General features: G+C 48.8%; 1 protein-coding gene across 6 annotated transcripts in view; it reads right to left on the bottom strand.

Annotated features, from left to right (window-relative positions):
* BANP (BTG3 associated nuclear protein) overlaps window positions 1-19,385 on the bottom strand; it is a 109,630-nt gene that overhangs the window by 84,351 nt on the left and 5,894 nt on the right. Inside the window, exon 1 of one of the 6 annotated variants that reach the window (XM_089903394.1) lies at window positions 5,923-7,344. The exons of the other annotated variants lie outside the window; for them this stretch is intronic. The gene's annotated coding sequence lies outside the window, so the exon portion shown is untranslated. Of the gene's footprint in view, window positions 1-5,922; window positions 7,345-19,385 lie in introns of those variants that run through there. 6 annotated transcript variants of the gene reach the window in all.

Below are 19,385 nucleotides of genomic sequence, written 5' to 3'. Positions count from 1 at the left end.
TGATCCTCAAACACTCCGATTAGGCCTAGACACACCTTCTCCAAGACAGAAATGAGGCCACGTCACTCCAAATACGACCCATCAACACAGCGGTCTAAATGCAGTACTTGCAAACAGGGTGCCAGGAGATCAGGAATCAATGCCACCATAATACTTTTATCATTCTACACTTTATATTTCAATTACCTATAAACAAGTATTTATGAAAGAAGTAATCTATCTTCCCCAACTGGACTGCACGTTCCCTGAGGGCGGACAGTGGGCACCCAACTCTACAGCACAGCGCCTGCCCCACACGTGCCCACTCCCACCATGCCCACGCAGGGCAGCTGAATTAAGAGTTTCAGATCACCTAGTCTCAATCAGGAGTCTACTGACAGCTCCTTTAAATGGCTAAGTTCCAAAGGCATAAAATTAAATTCGCAGGTTCCACACATGTTCGTAAATCCTATAAAGCCAGATTTAAATTCTACAGCTTAAACGGTAGCAGCGCCAGGATTTCTTAGGGACAGCCATTTGCAGAAGGAGCCAAGCTCCTGCCTTAAATTTCCCTTCACAAAATGAACGCAACACCTTCATGTAGGTGCAATCCATCAAATGGCCGAGGTGTGGTACCGCCATTTAGACACCTCACGCGAGACTGAGGAAAGCACGAAAGCACCAAACGTCCCTTCCAGAGCAGACGCCGATGACAAACAACTGGGCGGGGACCGCAGAGGCACTGCCGGCGAGCCCTTTAGAAGTCCAGCTGGGGAGGGGTGGCAGTGACAGAGATTTTTAATCTCTCAAATGAGGACAGCGAACCCAGGTCAGGGTCTGTAACAAGCTGAGAGATCGGGTGTTTCCTGAAGAGCCCCAAAGCATGAGCCAGTGGGCAAACCACTGACAGCACGAGGTCCTCAAGGGTGCAGCAAGGAGGAAGCAGGGGTCAGCGAGAAGGAAAAAACGGGTCTGCTTGGGAACAGCGGCTGAACCCAGGAGGTAAGCACCACTGGGGGCAGACAAACGCCAGGGCAGCTGCGGAACGGCCACAGGCCAACATTCTGGGCCACGGACGCTCAAAGTCTAGTCATCCAAAGCTCCCTCCTGCGCTAAATACACTGGAAAGAAATGACTAGAATAGAACACGAAGCGTACAGGACAGGGAGAAAGAGAGTCTAATTACGGGGAGGGGGGGGAGGAAAACAGAAAGGAGAGCGCAAGGAAACAGCTACCACGTTTTTTACAACTTTCTAAAAACGACAGAAAATAGAGCTCTAGGACACGGAAATTAGAAAAACGATTCTAAATCTAGCCTTCCTTCCATATATCCAGGAAAATCAATTCCACAGAAAATTAACAAAAGAAAATATGGAGGTCAAATCTCATGCCAAGGTGATATATTTTAAAAGTGAATAGGAGCAAAGTAGCATCACTACGGACAGTTAAAGCATGCTAGAAAGACATGTCCCTAAGAGATGAAAACTCTATCTTAATATTTCAAAACAAACTAATATTCATGAAGGAAATTATATAAGGTATCACTAACCATAAACCAGCATTAGAAAAACTCAGAAATGAGGGGGGGAAACTCAGAAAAGATTAGAAATAAAAGGAAAATAATTTTGGAAATGAAGGCTAAACTAGAAGGAATCCAAGAGCAAGTAAATACAATAAACTACACCGTAAGAAAAACAAAATGGGGGCTTCCCTGGTGGCACAGTGGTTAAGAATCCGCCTGCCAATTCAGAGGACGCAGGTTCGAGCTCTGGTCCCGGAAGATCCCACATGCCGCGGAGCAACTAAGCCCACGCACCACAACTACTGAGCCTGCGCTCTAGAGCCCGCAAGCCACAACTACTGAGCCTGCAAGCCACAACTACTGAAGCCCGCGTGCCTAGAGCCCGTGCTCCGCAACAAGAGAAGCCACCGCAATGAGAAGCCTGCGCACCGCAACGAAGAGCAGCCCCTGCTCGCCGCAACTAGAGAAAGGCCGCATGCAGCAATGAAGACCCAATGCAGCCAAAAATAAATAAAATAAAATAAATAAATTTATTTTAAAAAAAAGAAATGAAAGATAAAAGTTGAAGAAAAAGTAGCTGACAAGCAAAGAGGATGCAACATATGTTTAATAGGGGACTCTACAAAGAAAACCAAAGGAAAGCGATGAAATGGAATACTACAAGCAAATCCAAAAAAACTCTTCAGAAATGAGGAGAAAACATTTGAAACTACTTATGAAAAAGACACACCATAAACCTGGGGCAGGGCAGGCAGAACAACCAATACCAAGACACATTCTAGTAAAATTATTTAAAGAAAAAAAGAAAAGTTATTTTAGACATCTAGACAAAAATACTGGACACCTTAAAATGGTGGGGGGCAGGGCAGGTTATCCAACTACAGCAGAAGAAGAGAGACTCACACACACAAGACACTAGAGGAAAGTAACGGGAGCCTTTACACCCAGACAAAGTGAGCTTCAGGTACACAGGCAGCAACTTATGCCAACATACAGCACTCAGAGAACAGCGCTCCCAGAAACCCTTCCTGAAGAAACTGCTGGAAAACAAGATTCAGAAAACCAAGGTCACTTGGAGAGACAACATATGAACTGGTCAGTGGTGAGCAGTCTACGTTTACATGGAGAACCGAGACTAAAGGAGAAAGCAGTTTGCAACGGCTCTACGCTCTGACAACCGAGATACAATTTATCTGCTTAGAAATGGGGAGAAAAATTGGGAGAATACACACAAAACAAATTTTAACAATCACACTGAGTGGTGGCGTTGGAATTCCCTCCGAGAATTTTCCATGCGCAAATGAGGATCTACAGGATATTCCAATCCTGTCACTCCCGATGTCCTGACAAGCAGATCCAGAGGTCGGGCAGAAGAGGTCTCGGGGCTGCCGATTTGACTCCGGGCATGTATTGGAATTGGACATATGAACTCAGGTGTGTGTGCAGAATCCAGGAGCTGAATCCAGTAGCAGCGTGTCTCCCTACAGCCTACACTGTGAAATACCGCCTCTCACCAAGAGATGAGGGCTTCCTGGAGAAATGGCTAATTCCACATCTGAGGCAAGGAATATGCAAGATAACATCTTGTCATCCCAGATGTAGGGAAGCGATCAAAGACATCAGGGCTGTACCAAAAGGACTCAGAAACCAACTCAAAGATGCTCCTCCTGGCAAAAGGTGGGAAAAAATGACCCTCAACAAGGATAACCACGTCCATGGGCTGAAAGAGAAATATTTTTAAATTCATTAAACGGGGGGGGGCCGGGGGGCGTCAAAAAGGCCCCTATAAATTAAAGGAGACTTCAATGACAACAACAAACAGGCAAAACTATGATTTTCTCTATTTGTACTATATTTAATAAAAAGGTTTTTCTTAAGGCAAAATTCAAACAAAGTGGAAAACACTTGTTACACATGCACCAAAGAGCTAATTTCCTTCTTTCACAGCAACAGGAAAAAGACCAATAAAGCTAATCAAAAGGAGGATAAGAATGAGAGTAAATTCACAGGGAAAAAAGTCGCAAAGCTTTTCAACACGAGAAGACACGACCTCTCAATGCAAATTTCAACCAGCCGCTCAGTGTGACAGGCGTGCTAGAGGCCTGTCAGGACGTGGGCGCTCTTGTGCACGTCTGATGGGAGCTTAGCTCTGAAGACCAATAGGCAACAGGCATCAAAGTGCTGCTGCCCGGCCTGACCTTCCCACCAAGGAATCCTCCCAGCACCGAGAGTCACACGTCTGTGCAAATATCTACCCACCGGAGAAACAAAACAACCAAGGCATTGCTTTTAGCAGCAAAAGAATGGATGATGCAACCTGAATGCTGTTTTAAAAAAACAAGTCTGGCACAGCTGAACAATGAGAGGCTAGGCAACAGTCTAGAACAGGGGTCCCCAACCCCCGGGCCATGGAATGATACCAGTCTGTGGCCTGTCAGGAACCGGGCCGCACAGCAGGAGGTAAGTGGCGGGCGAGCGAGTGAAGCTTCACCTGCCGCTCCCCATGGCTCCCCATCACGCACATTACCGCCTGAGCCATTCCCCCCACCATCTGTGCAAAAATTTGTCTTCCATGAAACCGGTCCCTGGTGCCGAAAAGGTTGGGGACTGCTGGTCTAGAAGGACCAGTCAGAGCTCTCTGAGGAACAACTCCCGAGATGCAGTATTACATGAACAAAAATGGGGCAGAATGTGTACAACACACTTTAAAAAAAAAAAAAAAATGCTAGACATGCACACACTATCCCTGGGGCACAAAGATGAAAGGAAATTGTATTTGCCTTTTTTTTATCATGTACATTTATCAGCTTTTCAAAAGTAAAAATACTTTTTAAAAATGGTCAGACAACTAAATATTGAGGCGTCCACCGTGAGGAAATCCTCACCTCCGACCTCCCTCATATGCAGTACGACTCTCAGCCCTGGCACCCGTTCAGCCTCACCCGCAGCCCCAGGACTCAGAGGCAGGCAGGACCTACCGGGGTTATTCTAAACCTGGGTCCTCTGAAGGTGACCTCTGAGCAGATTAACTGTGGTTGGTACAAAGACCAAAGCCACTAGGGCCATAACTCGGTCTTTTTTCCAAAGTAAGAACCAAAGCAAGGATTATTAAAGGGGTACAGTGGACTCCTTCATGAAGGCAGTGGCCCTCAGTTAGATAATACCACCCTACCCACCTTTGAATTGATGGATTTAAAACGTTTTAGGTCACACACTGCTTTCAGGATCTACTTTTTAAAAACTTACAGATCCTTTTCCAGGAAAAAAGCACAGACGCAGTCCTGCCAAGTTTCAGAGCCTCATAATTACCAGAGACTGCTGGCTGCCTACCCCAGTACCTGCTCTCCCTGATGCTCAGTGTTACAAGAATCCGAATTCACAGGGCACGGGGCCACCAGAGAGCACAGCCGCTGCAGCACACCGTGGCCACGTGACCCACTCTGGCCAATGGGGTGTGAGCGCAGACGCAGTGCGGGGCAGCTCCTGGACCTTTCCTCCTTCTTGCCCTCCTGCTGCTGGCCTCCTGGACTGCCTGCCTCGGACTTCCTTTATAGCAAAGGAAAATCACCAACCACCTGCTCTAAAAACAACACATTTTGGAACCTGCTGCATGCAGCCAGGCTTAACCTCCGTGACTCACCCTGAAGCCCATTCATGATGGCCCTGGGGCCACACGTCCCAGGTTAAATACCTGTCTCTCACAAATGGCTGGTGGAAAGTTCTCAGGTGCCCCACTCAAGCTTTTCCTGATTTCTAGAAGCTCCGTGAGTGACTTAAGAAGATACTCCGAGCTCACCATAAAATCCTGAATCCTACCCTCTTCCAAATGAGGACACCACACAATTACCCAAGCTGTTTACTCAAAATGACTCTACTGCCAGGATAAAGAGTCATTTAAAATTCTGCTAACAGTGAACGTATGAACAGAAAAAATTAGGGCAACAGGCCCAAGAAAACTAGAACAGAACGATGCATGTGGATGCCAGTTTGGCAAATGAAATTTGCCATTTCTCAGAAATCCTGGAGACAGTCCAGTCTTAATATCGTAAAGGAGCTGGACTGCGATTACTGTTCAATAATGTATCTAAACAGCAACGACTACAAGCCTGTGAAGAGAGCATCTTCCAGGGTGCCGGCGGAAAAAGAGCCCACCGACCCAAATCAACCACCCAAGTGCTCAGCCGCAGGGAACTAGTAAAGTAAATGACATGAGACACCGCAGTCATTCATGTGAATGGAAAGGTCTCCAGAACACAATACTAACAGAAAGGAGTATAAGAGAAAAATTGCATGTATGTGTAGTCACGTGTCTGTGTGTAGTCACGTGTCCGTGTATGCAAATGCACACGAGATGCTCTGGAATGATACACACTGAACCAAGGTGACACAGGAGGGAAAAGGTACAGATAAAACAACCTGACCTTCATCCTTTATCCTTCTGGACTGCTGAGCTTTTTTTTTTTTGGCTGCGTTGGGTCTTCGTTGCTGTGTGCAGGCTTCCTCTAGTTGCGGCGAGCAGGGCTACTCTTCATTGGGGTGTGTGGGCTTCTCACTGCAATGACTTCTCTTGTTGCGGCGCACAGGCTCTAGGCACACGGGCTTCGGTAGTTGTGGTTCGCGGGCTCTAGAGTGCAGGCTCAGTAGTTGTGGTGCATGGGCTTAGTTGCCCCGCGGTATGTGGGATCTTCCCGGACCAGGGCTTGAACCCGTGTCCCCTGCGTTGGCGGGTGGGTTCTTAACCACTGCGCCACCAGGGAAGCCCCTGGACTGTTGAACTTTCTATAAGTACATGTTATTTATAGCGCTTATTATTACTGTTTTTCTAAAACAGAGCAGTAAGTACACAGATGAGGCCAAGCACATCAAATCTGGATAAAAATTAGGGAGCCTTCTTCAATCCTGCCCTAAATCCACCTCCCAGCCTACAGCGTGTGAGCATCCACAGCCATGACCACTCGCGCAGGTACGCCCTGATGTGCCCTGCCCTGCAGTGCCCCTTCTCCTGAACCATGGGTCAGACTACCCCTCTCCCTGCGGCTCAGCGCTGGACCTCTTCTCATCCACACTGAAATACCATCTATCTGCTGATGGCTCACTATCCACTTCACCTCCGACCTCTCCCAGGAACTCCAGATCTACGTGACAACCGGCCTCCAGGCCACTTCCCCTGAGTGTCTAGTCTCAACGTGAAGGAACCCAAACTGAACTCGTACCTCTCCACAACCAGCTGACACCTCCAGACTTCCCACCCCAGGTGCTCAGGCCAGAACCTTTGGGCCTTGGTTCTCCTCTCTCATCCGACCTACAGGCAGAATCTCCCGCTGTCCTCACTCCGGCCTTGTCATTGCACATCTGGACCCACGCACTGGCCCCCACCTGGGTCTCCCTGCTCTGCCTTTGCCCCAGAATTACTGCCAGTGTTTAAAAGCTACGGGATCATGTTAAAGCCCATCTCAGCATCACTGTCTGCTCAAAGCCCATTGAAGGTTCCCCAATCATTCAAGGTGCGTGCCTGGCACCCAGCACCAGCCAGCCTCTCTCCGCGCCCCTCAGGCTCCCCTTGTGGCTCCTCAGTCCGCCGTCTAAGGAGGCCGCCCCAGCTGGGCAGGCTCACACCAGCTCAGCCCTCACCCTCCGAAGTCCACCTGCCCCTCGGCCAGCCACTCCTCACCCGTCACACCCACCACCAGCACCCACGTCCCTGCTGCCCTTTCCTGCTTTATCACAAAGCCCTTATATCTAACCTACGACGCAGGCTAAACACCCATCTTGTTTAGCATCTGTCTCCCCTGCTGGAAGACGAGCTCCACTGGGCCGGAACTCTCACCATCTTGCTCCCTGCCCGGCTTGGGGCCTGGCACACCATGCACGTCCATGCCGTGGGTCTAGTGGGAGAGCCCAAGGGAGAGTCACCCCCCAGGGCAGAACTATGAAGGGCCGCACATCTGCTGACAAAGCGTGCAGGAAGGGCGGCAGAGTTCTCTACATCTGTGTTTTGATTTCAGTAAGGACTGTACCACAATTAAGTCACACATCTGTTTAGCTTACAACTGTGAACTTCATGCAAATGACATGTTAGGTTTAACAGTGAAAATACAAGCTGCTCAGGGGTTCTCAGCAACAGACACGAGCAGCTGGTCATCAGCAGAAACACAGAACTATGTAAATATGTTATTTTTCTCTATTAAAAAGAAGTGTTGAAATAAAAAAGAACACCGAACTGCACAGTTTTAATTTTGCTCATTTTTAAATATTTCAGACACCCGTAAAATAAAACCACAAGGCCACTGAAACAGGAAAAAAAGAAAAGCTACTGTAATCGAGCACACGACTGAACTTCAGCAGACGTAACCAGGCAAAGCCCCGTGTGCCCACCCCGGGATTTTCTCAGTCACCACCAGAACGACATCACACGGGTCATCTCATTAGGGATGTCACAACATATGGGGTTTTTAGGGCAGACACTCTGCACAGAGCTGCTTCTCCCATCAGCCCTTGAACAAGCGCCCCACTGAACCTGTCTGCAAGGAGGCTGTCCCTGGGAGGCGCACACTACAGCCACTGTGTGACCTCCGACTCTGCTCTACCAGAACTACTTCCCAGCCGTCAGATCCCTGCAGGCGAGCCGTGTGAAGAGACGCGGCCCAGGTGCCGTGACGTCGTGGGTGGAAGCGGGGGCACGCCTAGCTCACCGTGGAGGGGCCTCGGGAGTAGGCCATGCCAGGCTGACCTCCCTTTACAGATGCCAAATACACGGGCTGAAGACAGTCCTCGGAGGCGCAGGAGCGGCCCCGATGAGTACAAGGGACAGAAGACCCTGAAGACAAGTCTCGGAGAGCAATCGCACAGGAGACAGTGGGAACCGCCAGCACCCAGGCCCAGCAGCATCCCCGTCCCACCAGATGGGGATGGGACGGTGCCCCAGCCGCCGCCCCGCCTCTGGCACCAGCTTCACGTCCACCTGAGCAGCAAGGCCGAGTCCACACACCATAAAGACCAGCAGGAAGCGGCCCAGTGGTGCCCAGTTAAAAAGCTCAACTTCCAGAAACAGGGCACCTCCAAGAAAATAAAGATCATTCCATTCAATCAGATCCATCTGGATATAGATGGAGTAATAAAATTAATTAAAAGCCAGTATGAAATAAGCAAAGAAATCAACTTTTATTAAACTGAGACATGTGAACAAGACTCAGCTTACTGATTTTCCCCAAGTCAGTGTGGCGTGGCAGGGGGATACTCAAGGGACAAATAGGGAAGAAAGAGGAAACATGACTATAAATGACCAGCCAGGTACTAGATCATCGGAAAGCACTGATTCTTAAGAAAATCCAGGCCACACTGTTTCTTCTTCAAAACAGCCCCCCTAAAAATGTTTAAGTTTGAAATTAGGAGAAGAAGGTCAAACTAGCCTCAGATGGCAGGTCCTTCCCCTCTAAAGTTAACATGTTTGATTAAACTGGCCACTTCTATTCACCTTTTCCAAAATATATAAACCTCCTCAAATACAAACCACCAATGCAGGAAACGGAACTGGCCGGATTTAAATTGATCCCACAGCACCACTGTCCTACTTCAAGACACACTGGTCTCAGGACCCCCTTCCCCATCTGAAAGTTAGTGAGCTTGTACTCGTGGACATGTATCTATCAATATCACCATCTCTGATATTAGAACAGAAAATGTGGGAATACTTTATTCATTCAAAAATTACAAAAATCCATATATTACATATTAACATACAAAACTTTTTTTTTACCAAAAATAACTACTAGAGGGGCTTCCCTGGTGGCACAGTGGTTAAGAATCTGCCTGCCAGTGGAGGGGACACAGGTTCGATCCCTGGCCCGGGAAGATCCCACGTGCCGTGGAGTCACTAAGCCCATGCACCACAACTACTGAACCTGCGCTCTAGAGCCCGTGAGCCACAACTACTGAAGCCCGCGCACCTATAGCCCACAAGCCACAACTATGGAGGCTCTGCTCTACAGCCTGCTAGCCACAGCTACTGAGCCCGCGTGCCGCAACTACTAAAGCCCATGCCACGTGCTCCACAACCAGAGAAGCCACGACAATGAGAAGCCCGCACACTGCAAGGAAGAGCAGCCCCAGCTCGCTACAACGAGAGAAAGCCCGCCTTCAGCAACGAAGACCCAACACAGCCAAAAATAAAAACAAATTAGTTAATTAATTTTTTAAGAATAACTACTAGAGTTTCCAAAACAACAGCAGTAAAATCTCAGCAAGAAGAGACACAGTTTTGCATTTTGACAAATCTCTTTAATGTCAGACTTACTGGAAAACAACTGGGTTCTCATATCTATTACTGCATGAAAAAGAGGGCAGTGCGTCTGAACAGCCCGTTCAAGATAACTGCGGATATTCCTCTGTAATACAACACCAAACCTCAACAAGGGCTTTATTTCTCCCCAAACGTGAGCTGCAATGTGGAATCTAAAACTGTACTGCTGAACTTTTTGTTACTTTATCACTTTAAAATCTGTCTTTAAATGGACATTTACCCGGGGCTGATTTGGTCACTTGGAAAAATACTGGTTCAGTGAGTTATGCAGACCTTCCGAATGTTGTTAATTACAGATTATCTAAAGCAACACATTCCTTAACGTCAGCACTGATCTCATCAGAAAGGTCCTGGGGACGTCCCTGGCAGTACAGTAGTTAAGACTCAGCGCTTCCACTGTGGGGGCACGGGTTCGAGCCGCGCTCAGGGAACTAGGATCCCGCATGCCGTGCGGCGCAGCCAAAAAAGTAAATTAATTAATTAATTTTAAAAAAAGAAAAAGAGGGGCTTCCCTGGTGGCGCAGTGGTTGGAGGTCCGCCTGCCGATGCGGGAGACACGGGTGCCCAGGAGTGGCTGGGCCCATGGTCCGGAGCCTGTGCTCCGCAACGGAAGAGGCCACAACAGTGAGAGGCCTGCGTACCGCAAAAAAAAAAAAAAAAAAAAGAAAAAGAAAAGTCTTGAAGTATTAGGAAGCTGCCAGGTTCACAGTGGCAGATACAAGCTTTCTGAAATTCCAATTCTACTTGGAAGTACAAATTTTACCACTGGCAATAGTGTTAGCTGCTTTCCTTGCAGTGACAGGCTAACTCTGTCCGTTTAGTAAGAAACACTGGTAACGTGTCAATTATTCCGTTATGGTGGTCCATGAAAAAAAGCGGCCAGTTCAGCTAGCAACCCAGGTAACTGCAGAAAGGCCCATCTTCCAGGCAACCTCCCAACTCCAAAACGCAGAAGTGCTTTCCACACACTTCCTGTTTCGTTACACAGAGTATGAAAAAGGGGTGCTCAGGGCTGAGATTTAACAAAATGAATGATTTTTACTGCTGCATCAAGGACCTTCTTAGGTGAGAATGGCTTTTCTGAATTGCACGGCAGTAAGGAATCCAGCAACAATGGTAGCTCGGGGACTCGGTCCAAATGTTAACAGGCAAAAAGAGGCAAATGACCTCTTGACAGTCATGAAAACTATTTTGACCTCAAATACCCACTGGGAATGTCTCAAGGACATCCCTGGGGTCTGTGGACCACAATGACAACCACTGCCTTCAGGAATTATATCTCTAGAAAGAAAGCATAAGAACCACATACACATTAAAATGAATTTCAGATAATGTCTGCTATAAAATGGAAACCACAAAAGCAATTAAAAGCAACTTTTACTTGATTTACCAACTGCCAATGATAAATGTAAATACAGTGCAGAGGCCTGCATATATCTCGCAATAAAAGTTTCAGTTTCTACATAGATAATGCCCATATTTTAATTCTTCTCTGGTAGCTCCTAAATTGCTTACACTGTGAAGTATTTTTCTGATAACATAAAATACTAAATCTGCCAAAGATGCAGGACTATAATAATGTACGGGGACTGTAGGCTTAAACACCTTAACCTTATTTCTTAGTTCTGTGACAAGCCTTAATGAGTGTCTATGGACTACGTATACAATTAATATCAATGATCTTATTGCATTTATCCATACATTCTTCAAAAAACAACCCCCGGGCTCTGTGCTAGACACACGCTGAAGGGAGCAGAGCTAGCCCTGCCCACAAGACACTAAGGCAGTAAGTCGGAGCAGTGACACTGGGGGTATCCTGGGGATCGACTGCCCGCCAGGGCTGAGGGAGGACACCAGTGGGGGGCTGCAGCAGCTACCCGGCCGGGAGGATCGGGGCACGCTGCCCAGAACCGGCGGAGAGCTGAGCAATCGGAGGACGAACGAAGGGGTCAGAGATGCCGGTCTACTGGCCAGACTCTTGAAAAGTCCACGGCATGAAACAAACTGGCAGAGGCTGCGGAGACCTGCCAGCGTAGGGAGGTCCAGGGGCGGGACAGGGAGAGGCAGCCACAAAGAATCTCAGGGGAAACTTGAGTATGGACCGTATCTTCAGTGACTCGGAATCACTGTTCCTGTTTGTAGGTGCAGTTATGTAAAACAATGTCCTTGCTCCCAGGACACGAGTGCTCAAGCACTGAGGGGTGAAATGAGGTGACCTCTGCAACTTACTATCAAACGCAGGAAAAAACAGGAACAACGCAACGTGCCAAAACGTCGCCCCGTCGTGCACCTAGATGCAGGGTGTACGCCTGTGTGTCCACCGGGCCCCTCTAGGAAGTGCCCCCTAGATTCCAGCGAGGAGACAGCCAGGATCACGGATTCAGTCAACAAGCTCAGGTGAGCTCGGAGAGCCAGCGCCCTGGAGGCGGACACCGTCCCAGCCACGGCCATGTACGACGTAATGGTGGAAAAACAGCCTGTACCACCTCTGCAACGTACCTGCAAATCTCAGGCGACTGCAAAATAACTGTTTTAGAAAAAGCAAAAATAATAAAACCCTCCAATCCACTCTGCCGCCCGCCAGCTGCCATCACGTCCCTCCAGAGCCAAACTCCTATAGCACATTCTGGAACTCTCGCCCACGCCCGTCCGCAAACAGGATCCCTTCCCACACCCTTCAGGCCCCCAAACAAAACACTGGTTTCCAAACTCACCGTCGGACTGGACAAGAGCCCTGTGAACGACTCCCACCGGCCTCCCTGCTCAGCACTTCTCGTCGCTCAGAGCACCCTGGGGTCCTCCTCCTCCCCGGGGTTCACCCCTGGCCCCACCTACGCTGGGCCCTCCAGCAGCACCAGGTCTGAGCCACACGCCGCGGCACCCGGAGCCCCTTCCGGGAACCAGAGCCCAGAAGCACATATCCTGGGGGCACACGGCAGGCCCTTACAGGGAGTGACACCCATGCCCCCAAATCTCCACTGCCGCCCGGACCCCTCACCAGTGATTTCCCTGGTCCAGTATGTCAAACCACACTATGGCCATTTGACAATAAAATCCGCTCCCGCACTTCCAAAGCTGAACTCTGCCCCCATCCCTACACTTTCCCGAGAGCACCGCTCAAGGAGATCCCACCAAGCCCCCCAGAAAAAACCCTGCAACTCCTCTTTTAACTCTCTCTGCTGTCACCCCCAGTATCCGACCATCACCAGGCCCGGGGGCCCTGCCCACCTGCTCCTTCCCACCCAACTCCTCTCCCACTACACCTGTGCCGCTGGGCTCCGCTTCCTTGAACCCGTGAACCGGCTTCCCTGTCCCTGCCTCTGGTCCCTGGCGATTAGGTGTCATCTCTCTGTAACCCACCCTAAGGTGGAATCCACGGATCTGTCCCTTCATCCCTCCCAAAGCCACACACGGTGAGGCGGGAAGCCAATCCCCTCCCATCCAACCTGCAGATGAGTTCCAGGCTCATCCCTCCCAAAGGGTTGTCGTCACAGCGCCCGGCTTGGCATCACATCTAAACTCTACCCGCATTTCAGGCCTCTCCCAATCCGGCTCCTGCCTACCTAGATATGACCTCATTTTATTCACTCACTCACTAGACCAAGGGTTGGCCCCGTGGACCAATTCCAACCCTCCACCTGTACAGCCCATGAACCAAATCAAAAGAAGAACAGTATGTCCTGACATGAAATTACATTAAACTCAAACATCAGCGTTCACAAATAAAGTTTTATTGGAACACAGCCGCACCCAGCTGTCTGCACACTGGCTGGGGCTGCTCGGGGGCTGTCACAGCTTGTCCAGTGACTGACAGCCTCACTCTAATGTAAAAACCTCTGCTCTGCGCGCTGGATCATCACGTCACAAACACCCTGCTGGGCACATGGGAGCGACCCGTAAATCCTGGGCAAGTGAATAAAGAAACGACCTTGAGGTTCACGTGCCCCGTAAGCACAGATTTTACTGAACTTGTCCCTGGCCTGGCAGCTCCTTCAACCCTTCAGCTACGGGACAGAAGAGATCTTGGTTGTAATCACCTTCCCGTTAAAAAAACGAAAAGTAAAACATGAAACATCTGGAGGCTACAGGCAATGCTCCCTCCTACACTTCGCTTCACTTGTTGCTGTGCTTTTACAGTTAACGTGGAAAACATCCAGAGACGTGAGGACAGATTAGATGACAGGTCAATGTTTTTACCTCTACAGAAGAAAGTTATGTCGCAAAGAGCCACAACACATCACGCTGAATTCAGGGTGAAATGTAAAATTTTTAAAGTCATTTTCCCACTTACATGTGCCCCAATAAGAAATATTGGCCCTAAAATTATAAGAATTCAAACTCAACATTGCAAACTGTCTAAAAGCATCTGATAGAATTTAAAATTGTCCATAAAATATCACTGAATAACAAATAGTCTGCCAAACTTACAACACTATATAGCAACAGAATCTACCACAATTTACTTTCTGAGAAGTGCAGGAGAAAAGTCACCTCCCCGGAGAGAACAAGAGGCTGTCTTAAGCCTGATGACTGTCAAGGGCGGCCGCTGGGCCAGCTGTGTGGAGTTCACACTGGAGGATTCCTCACGGTAGAAACACACATTTATCAAGGGTCCGTGCGTTTCTAACAAGTGTATACTTTACAACCATGCCCAAGCTTTTTTTTTGTTTGTTTGTTTTTTGTTTTTTTTGCGGTACGCAGGCCTCTCACTGTTGTGGCTCCAGAAGCCCAGGCTCAGCGGCCATGGCTCACATGCCCAGCCGCTCTGCGGCATGTGGGATCTTCCCGGACCGGGGCACGAACCCGTGTCTCCTGCATTGGCAGGCGGACTCTCAACCACTGCGCCACCAGGGAAGCCCCCATGCCCAAGCTTTTAACTAGCAAGTTGTACTATTTAAATCACCTCTAAGCTCCTGTCCGGTTCTCAAATTCTAAGATTCTGTGACGGAAGTTTATCACAGACAAAACTCTGACTCCATGCAAATTTCTATCAGTTAAACCTGCCCCATACAAACTGGTAAAGCATAAAAAGATACAGGGCCTGGCGGGTGAGATTGGTGATAATAACAGTAATTACAGGAGCTGCCATTCAATGGATCCCAAACACATCTTTGCATTATTTCCCTGAGTCTTCACAACCTTGGATGTAGGTGCATCCCCGTTTTACAGAGACAGGCCCATCGCCTCACCATAAATATTTATTAAGGCAACATGAGACCGGAGAGCAGGTGGGGTGGCGGTAGGGGTAGGCATGGGGGGCAGGGCCCGGTCACTCGGTAACGCACTTTGCGTCGGGCTAACTAACCCCACTGTCATCCATCACCACATGTTCCCTTTGCCTCCCCTGAGAGCAGGGCTGTGCATCCATCCATCCTTCAGCTCCCTCCAGAAACTGAAATCAGTTTATCACTCATCTGCCCTTCCTGTTTATTCCCATGAGCTGCAAGGCTTGGAGAGGAGGGCGGTCAGCCGTCCAGGGTAAGGAGGCCAGTGTCCTAACCATTTCCCACCTCGAAATTGCACAGAAACCAAATAATACTAACGACCATGTGGCAAGATGTTAAGGAAAGCTGTAATCCTAGCCAGGAACATAAAAAAAGACGATGAACACCCAGCTTGAGCAGTCATTAAAACAAGTAACGAGGACAGGTGACAGATGCAGGGACCACTGCAGAGGTTTCTGAAACACAACTGACATCAGGCAAACACAGCCCCTCAGAGGCAGGGCCCATAACCAAGGAGAACGAAGTAATCTGATCCACAGCAGAAAACGGACAAAAGTGTAAGGAGCCCGCCAAGGACGAGTCGCAGATGCTGGCTGACCCATGCACGGCGCTGGCATGGCTCGGAGATGGCAGACACAGCCCACGCCACTGTCACCTCGGGGGCCAAGGAGCCAAGTTCACAGTCTCCATTTTACTCAAGATCATAATTCTCAATGTGTAATTAAAACTCAGTCATGGGGACTTCCCTGGTGGTGCAGTGGTTAAGAAACCACCTGCCAATGCAGGGGACACAGGTTCAAGCCCTGGTCCGGGAAGATCCCACATGCCGCGGAGCAACTAAGCACGTGCACCACAACTACTGAGCCTGCGCTCCAGAGCCCACGAGCCACAACTACTGAGCCTGCGTGCCACAACTACTGAAGCCCGCGCTCCTAGAGCCCATGCTCTGCAACAAGAGAAGCCACCGCAGTGAGAAGCCCACGCACCGCAACGAAGAGTAGCCTCTGCTCACCACAACTAGAGAACGCCGGCGCACAGCAACGAAGACCCAACGCAGCCAAAAATAAAGAAATTAATTAATTTTAAAAAAACAAAAAAACTTAGTCATGGAAAACAACTTCCTATAGAAACTGCACTTAGAACCCAAAAATTACTGGGCCTGATCTAAGACTGATGAAAAGTTCATGCCATTAAAATGTCCATGTAAAGCATGTATTTATAAAGATACTTTAACCTTTTCAAAGCCACATGCGTAGTCAAATGCCTTAATCAGACCAGAATGCCTCCCTCTTACTGCTCCAGAACCCCAGGAAGCTGGTCTGAAACGTGACGAGGACTCTGAACTTCAGGCTGCAAATGGGCAAGGAGGTCCAAGTACCAAGAACGCCGTGTGCCAAGGGTCTCACACATGCTCAGATGTGCGCCCCACACCACCGCGGGAGGGAAGCCGTGCGTGGCTGCCCTGCACGCAGAGCAGACACTGCCAAGTCTGCCCCAAAGCCAAGCAGCCACAACACTGCTTTGAGCTGCACAGGTCCACCGATATGCAGATGTTTTTCAACAGTAAACATTTCGGTACTGCACAAGCCGCAGCTGGTTGAACCGAAGATGCAGAACCATGGATTCGGAGGGCTGACTACAAGTTCTATTCAGATCTGCCACTACGTGCAGGGTTGGTGCCCCTACCCCCCACACTGTTTAAGGGTCAACTGTACTTTTGTAAATAGATGGGTCCAGCACTGAACAGCAGAAGCCCTTAGAAAATAACCCTTCCCCAGCCCAACAGGACTATGTAGACTGGAGAGCGACCTTAAAGAACTTTTATAAACTTAACAAATGACACCATGTAAGGTCATACTCATTTCTCATCCACAGCTCTAGCACATCATAATCCCACCGCATCCACACGTGCAGCCAATGATCTGGGCAGACTTTAAAAACAGCCCGGCATTCTGCCTCTTACCTCTACTGTCAGTCTTTCCCATCCCTCTCCCCAACAGAATAGCAGAAGGAAATGATTATGCAAAGTGCTTGCTGTCAACAATAAATACGCAGACTTTTGATGTCACTAAACTTGTAATTTGTAAGGAGTATGGTGCCAATTTATGATAATGTCGGTAAGGGCAAATGTTCTTAGGGAAAAATACATCCAATGTTAATAAAGGAGTCCTTTTTTCTTTTGCTAAAAATGGACGTTATTGGGATAATTAATAAAATCTGAACTAGATCTGATGCTTAGATAACACAGCCGCATCAATGAGAGATTCCTAATTTTGAAAATTGTACTGTGGTTATATAAGAGAAGGTCCTTGTTAATAGGAAACAGCCATTTAAGTGTTTAAGGTTAAAGGGACTTCATAGTTTAAACTGTTCAGGAAAAAAAATAGAAAAATATACACACACACAAACACAGAGAGCTGCAGAGAAGAGAAAGGATTTAGCAAATATAAAATATTAGCATCTGAGACTCTAGGACAAGCCTACACCATAATTCTTTGTACTATTCTTGCAACTTCGAAGCCTGAAAAAACCCAAATCCAATTCCTATGAAGAGATGCTGAGGCTATTCTTCCAAAGAACGGCAGTGAGGACGGACAGACGCGTTCTCATCTGAAGGTGCTTCGTTGACGCCGATTATACTTCGTGCAGATTTCCCCAAAATACACCCTGCTGACGACCCCAGGCTCCCTGAGTCAGCAGAGGAGCGCAGCCGCTGGCGGTGGAGCGGCCTGCGGGAAAGGGGCCCAGCGGGGGCGCCTCGCCACCGGCTCACTCTCGCCCAATTCCCCTGCTTGACTTCTTTCCCCAGCTTGCATGAGCACTTGCAGCCTCGAGCCACACACTACGGTCTGAGGGGCAGGTCCAGCCAGCGGTAGGTTTTGGAGGTAAGTTTTATTGGAAAACAGCCACGTCTATTCCGGCCTCTCCAAGGGCAGAGTCGAGTGGTTGGGACAGACCCCCAAAGCCAAAAATGTCTACTCATATGGCTCTTGACACAAAGTTTGTTCACTTCTGCCCTGCAGCCGAGCGTTTAACCACATCAGTGGCATCTCCAGACTCTAGAAACTGCCTGGAGACTGAGACAGGGGAAAAAGAGGCAGGAAATTTTGTTGAAGAGCAGTGATGGTGGCCTCCTGAGAGGCGCTCCAGGATGGGCTGGCTCTGCCGGCTCCACCTCCTGTTGGCCGGAAAGAGCGATTTCTGCTTCAGATCATAGTGGATCCACAGAAATCCCAAAGAGGCAAAGCAGGCTTCCTGAGCTCTTGAATGATCCCTGGAAAACTCGGGAAGCAAGCTGAATTGAGTGTTTTTTGTTTGTTTTGGCTGTGTTGGGTCTTCGTTGCTGCGCACGGGCTTTCTCTAGTTATGGTGAGCGGGGGCTACTCTTCGTTGTGGTGCGCGGGCTTCTCATTGCGGTGGCTTCTCTTGTCGTGGAGCACAGGCTCTAGGTGCGTGGGCTTCAGTAGTTGTGGCACGCAGGCTCAGTAGTTGTGGTGCACGGGCTTAGTTGCTCCGCGGCATGTGGGATCCTCCCAGACAAGGGCTCGAACCCGTGTCCCCTGCATTGGCAGGCAGATTCTGACCAGGGAAGCCCTGAGTGTTTTATTAACAGCTACGCACAGAGGGAACCCCAGGCAGTACACGTTTGCTTTCATCTTACTGCACCCCTTCAGCTTTCTTTCTCCCAACACAGTAGGACTGCATTTTATACAAACCTGAATTATGCAAATTTAAGTTATACAGATGTAAGATAATGTAATAAATATTAAACCGTCGCTTCACAAAAAACGTGAAATTAGTTGAATCCTGCAAATCTGAAAAATCCACAAAATGTTTAATTTCAAAACTAGAAAGCCAGTTGACTGCAAACTATGTTTGCCCACTGACAGTTGCAGCAATTCTTCACTGGTAAACAGGATGCCCAGCATTCTTTGTCAGATTCAGTCAAAATCATGGGTGGAGTGAATGACTTGGCATCTCCAGGGAAGCTCCCAGCATAAAAGGCAGCTTAACGCAGCACTCTGCTCCAGAGACCCACCCCTGGCTCCAGCCCACCAGTTCACAGGACAGGTCCCATCCTGCCATCCACCTGCCAACGCAAGTGCAGGGCCACTCTTGGTGGTGACAGCTGGAACCGCAGCCTGAGTCATCCCCCCCCCCCCCACCCAGGAAGATCCAGGTGCCCGGGGGCTGTCACCACACTCAAGGGACACAGTTCACACCTACAAGGAAATGCCAGCAGCACACGCATCAAGTTTTCACTGCCAGCTTTATCCAAACCCATTGCTACTTTAGAAAGGTTTAACTTTGCTTCAAGTCATTTGATGACTTTCCACCTTGAAGAAAAAGGAAAAATCAC

Source organism: Delphinapterus leucas, chromosome 20 (assembly GCF_059928025.1).
Source record: "Delphinapterus leucas isolate spDelLeu-1000000601 "Yukka" chromosome 20, BTC_Dleu_Yukka2, whole genome shotgun sequence".
Classification (NCBI taxonomy): Eukaryota; Metazoa; Chordata; class Mammalia; order Artiodactyla; family Monodontidae; genus Delphinapterus; species Delphinapterus leucas.
Note: the sequence above shows the minus strand (reverse complement) of the source record. Positions and strands in the feature narration are given on the sequence as shown.